The 5,184-nt window shown below is 35.1% G+C and overlaps 1 pseudogene; it reads left to right on the forward strand.

The window, feature by feature from the left end:
* Window positions 1-4,524, forward strand: part of LOC103263408 — a 6,391-nt pseudogene extending 1,867 nt beyond the window's left edge.
* Window positions 4,525-5,184: the final 660 nt, after the last annotated feature.

The raw sequence follows: 5,184 nt of genomic DNA on the forward strand, positions 1-5,184 counted from the left end.
TAGTGCTGAAATAGATATACAATTGCAGATTTTTTTGAACATCCTGATCTCTTTTCCTTGTTCATAAATTGTTTTCCTAATTCAATTGAATTGCTTATTTGTAATTTCTTTTGTCTCACTGGGTTTCCTTCAAACCATTATTTTGATTTTTTTCCTGCATTTTATGGACATCCATTTCTTTGGTATCAGTTTTCTGATAACTGTTGTGTTCCTGTTGTAGCATCATGTTTTCTTGTTTTTATTTTCTTCCTCTTCTGTTTCCTTACATTAATATCTGTCCTTTTGGTGGAACAGTCACCTCTTCTAATTTTGCAAATTAGCTTCTGTCAGAAAAGCACTCACCTACAGATGAGCCCAGGAGTTCTGGCTGGGCACAGTGGTGTGGTCTTTGTGCAGCTCCATCAGCTGCAGTTGATGTTGGTAAACAAATCTTCCTCAGAAGCTGCAGGGACAACACAGACTTTACACCAATGGAGATCCTTGGTAGAAAGGCATTTTGTGGTTCTCCTATTTATGTTTTCCACACAGGGGAAAACATTTCCATACTTGTCTATGGGGGCCCCTCTTAGTGTTGGGTGTGAGCCACAGAAAGTTTTATGTCAAAGGTACCGAAAGAAACTGTGAAGCCGGCGTCTTGTGTTTTGGGGCTTATGAAATGACCATGGCACCTGGGACCTAGCGTGTGGGTTCACTTTCTGAGGCATAAGTGGAGGAAAATCTTCAATGGATCCAGGATTTAGGACTAGAGATGTTAACCTTGATTAAGATAATATCTACTAGGGTTTTTCCACACTGTCAAGTTATAATTTTGCATTGTAATGAATAGACATCTTGAAGAATGATACTTTGAAACTATGCAAATAGCCTATTTATCCTTAAACTTTCATTTACATTTTAAAGCATTGTGGATTTTGCTTGCAACAATTATTCTCTGATGTTTTAATGTTGAATTTGTATTTTTCTTATTTATTCTACATTTATTAATTGAAATTTTTGCCCAACCCAGTGTTGTTTCTCTCCTATTTATTTGTTTATATCAATTAGATCAATGGATATTTTATTTTATGAGTTATACTATAATACTGGAGAAATTAATTTTGTTACAAAATTTTTTCCAGGCTTGGCCATTGGGAACTGTTTTAGTTAGCTTTCAGTTTGTTCCTAGATTCTTTTGTTATGCTCCCATTCTCTTATTTAAAACTTGTAATGTTGTAATAATTTTAGCTTCACAGATTGTTTTTGTATACTATTTACTCAGCTTTCTTTTATGCTTATATTTTACATGGGCATAGAGTAAAGCATAAGCCTTATTGTTGGTTTGGAATTATTATATTTGTACTGACATGTTATAAACATTTTTTCCTACTACAGCAACTTTTTAGAACACATATTAACTTTTTCTTAAGTGATAAAAAACAAACATCATATTTAGCAAATTGTTATGCTAAATATTCTTTTTTTTTAGCTACCAACCAATTGTTGACTATGTAGATGCTCAATTTGAGGACTATCTCCAAGAAGAACTGAAGATTAAACGTTCCTTCTTTGAGTACCATGATTCACGTATCCATATGTGCCTTTACTTCATTTCACCTACTGGATATTCTCTGAAGTCCTTTGATCCAGTAACAATGAAGAATATTGATAATAAGGTGTGTTTGGTAAATTTATTAACCTTTCAAGATTTAATATTAATTTTGAGATATATCTTGAAGACTTTTGCATACATGTACATGCTCAATTTTTGCATACATATTCAATTAATAAATGTAGAATAAATAAGAAAAACAAATTCAAGGACAGGAATACATTCTGAGAAATGTATCTTAAGGTGATTTTATCATTTTACAAACATCATAGAGTGTACTTGCATAAATCTAGATGATATAGATTACTACACAGGGTTATTGGTATGGCCTATCGCTTCAAGGTTACAAACCTGTATAGCATGTTACTGTACCAAATACTGTAGATAACTGTAACACAATGGTATCTGTGTGTCTAAACATAGAAAAATAACAGTATTATAATCTTATGAACCATCATGTATACGTGGTCCATTATTTTCTTGAAACATCATTATGTGGTGTATGATATCTATTATTTTATAAAATCTATCTGTTATTTTGTAAAATGTATATATGAGTATGTCATCATGATTTTTCTGTGAATAAAGCATTTGCATTAATTTACTTGGACTTCCATTGAAAAATAACACAATATGGGTGGCTTAAGGAATACAATTTGCTTTCTCACAGTCTTGGGAGCTAGAAGTCTAAGATAAAGGTGTCAGAAAATTTGGTATCTTCTGAAATCTCTATCCTTGTATGGAAGATGGCTTCTTTTTCTCTGTTCCCTAAAATGCATGTGGTATTTCCCTTGGTGTCTCTTTGTGTGTCTAAGTTTTATCTTTTTGTAAAGACACTAGTGACATTGGATTTGGCCTCACTCTAACAGCCTCACTCTAAATTAACCATCTCTTTAAATGCTGCATCTCAATTAAAGTAACATTCAGAGATGGTGGGAGTTAAAATTTCAGTGGATACATTTTGAGGGGACACAGCTTAGCATTTGGTAAATTTCAACCTTGGCTTACTTTCCAGATAAATATAATGAAAAATACATCAGTGTGGAAAATGAGTTTCTTTCAGTATTTGGCAGCAACTAAATACCTTTACTGGTGCCTGGGGATGTTCACAGTCCTAGTATTGTTTCAAGCCTGCTGGGAAAAACCTGGAGCTGCCTGGGTCATAGAGAGGTCAAGGCACGTGAGGGCGGGGGTTGGTCAGGACTCAGAAAGAATGTAGAGAGAGCGGGGGAAGCTTACTCACTGCAGGATGACTTTCTCTGCCTTCTCATAAATACAACCCCAAACATGTACTTTAAGCTTGAATCTAAATACCTTAGTAGCTGTCTACTAATCCCTGGAAGAGAGTTTATTTTTAGATATTAAAATTTACACAATTTTAACACCTGTGGTATAATATAAAAGCCCTGTGCTTGCCCATAGATTTTTTTTTAAGAAAAATGTGCTTTGAGAATCTAAAACAAAAGCAATCTACTTAAAATTTATATTTATGCATCCCTACTCTATTTAAGATATTGACATTGTGGATCCATGATTTAATATATTTTAGCAGTAATAAAGCATTTTATAATTTTGCATATTGATATTTTCTAAGAAGTTTAGTTATTTAACTGCAAATGCATGGAGATAGGAGTGATCATATTGTAGCACTCGAAAAAAATGTATGGATAAAAATTCAACTTCAAATATGCAAATATCAACTTCAAATGTGGAAATAATTTCTCTTTACAAATTCAAAATGAACATATTTGTAAGTTGCTCTAAACACACACACACACACACACACACACACACACACACACAGCCTTTAAAAGATGGTAACCAAAAAAGTCTATATTCTTTTTAAGGATATCTAGGTAAATCAAAGGTATGTAAAAATGGAACATTTATTAATATTGATTTGGAGAAAGAGATGTAGAAAATAGAAAGACAAAATTCATTTCTTCCACAAGTTTGTTCTGACTTTTGTCACTCAATTTAACAAGAAATAAAATTGATAATAAATTAGTCTACTTCATCCTACTACTCACATTTGGCTAACTCCATACACATAGAGTTGTAAGAGATTTTTAAAAGAGAAACAAGGCTGAGACTCCTAAACCTGAATTTTGATGAAAAATGAATCGTCAAAAGTATTAATAATTTTGGAAAACAATTTTTAAGAAAAGCATGACAGCCAGTGATTATTAAGTTATACATTTTTTTGTCAGAGATTGTGAAGTTTTTGACTATAAAAATTGTAGAATGAATAACAAATCTTCAATAGTGAGATTGTGTTTGTTTTCTTTCTTAATAGGTGAACATTTTTCCACTGATTGCAAAAGCAGACACAATTTCTAAAAATGATTTGCAGAAGTTTAAGAGTAAGATCATAAATGAATTGATTAGCAATGGTGTATAAATATATCAATTTCCAAAAGATGATGAAACTACTGCTCAAGTGAACTCTTCAATTAACGTAAGCTTAAGTAACAATAACTGACAGACTATAAATGAGTTGTTTATTCAAAATCTAGTGTGAAAAATATTTTAATTTTCTTGATTTGGAAAATATTTGCTGGGAATCAATTCTTTTTTAAAAAAACGATTGGGACTTCTGGCAAGATGGTGATGGGCTGGCAGGATCTGTGAAACCCTCTGTGAAAGAGAACACCCATAAAGACCGTAGCTCTCTCCCAGGGGCTGCAGACCCCATATTCCACAGCCTGCTCTTCACAGGGAGCTCAGCTGCTACTGTCACCCGGCATTGCTACTTGGATATCATGACAAACCAGGCTGCTCTGCAGTCACCGTGGCGGGACTGGGCTGCTCCTGCAGTTGCGGATACCGCCACTGTGGTCATTCCCAGCTCATACCTGAAGCCACCCACAACTTCAGACTGTGAAGCCCTGCAAGCAGGATCTTCTGAGATCCCCGCTGCCATGCCATGCCCCTAGACCGGAGAAAGGCCTGTGGAACTCCCCTGGTGAAGTTGCTGCAGCATGTTGCGGATCCGTAGCAGACTCCCTCCCCTCTGGACTGTAGCACAGGATAGCACCACCTGCTGGGGAACCAAGGTAATAACATCAAAATGGGAATAGCAGAGGCTCATCCTGCTTGAAAAATGGAAAAAACCAGATCTCAGTGATAGACTGGGCAGGGGGACCATATCTGAACTGTTCTTCACAGCAGGCCAGGGGCAAATGACCCTAATGGTGAACAGTTCTACCAGCCTACAAAGACAGCTAGAAATAAGAGCTGAAAGAACAAGGGACTTAAAGGAAAAGTCTCAGAGTGTGCTTGACTGGTTCTGTTAGTCTACTGACTTTAATCTATCCCTCCCCACCTTTTTTTTCCCCTCTTTTTTTCCTTTTTCTTTTCTTTCCCCCTTTTCTTTTTTACTTATTTCTCTGTAAATCCCATATTTGTATAAAGGAACAGCACACCAATAAGGAGGTTGATCAGTGCATATGTTAGCATCATTGTATGTTTTCGATTTTAATATGGTCGTTAGTTTTCAGTCGTGGTTATTGTTTTTCTTTATATTTGTTTCAGTCTTTGTGTTTCTTTTCACTTACCAGTCAGTACACTCAACTGTTTTCCCTCTCACCCCTCTC

Source organism: Carlito syrichta, unplaced genomic scaffold (genome assembly GCF_000164805.1).
Source record: "Carlito syrichta isolate Samal-C Ts95f unplaced genomic scaffold, Tarsius_syrichta-2.0.1 Scaffold19414, whole genome shotgun sequence".
NCBI lineage: Eukaryota > Metazoa > Chordata > Mammalia > Primates > Tarsiidae > Carlito > Carlito syrichta.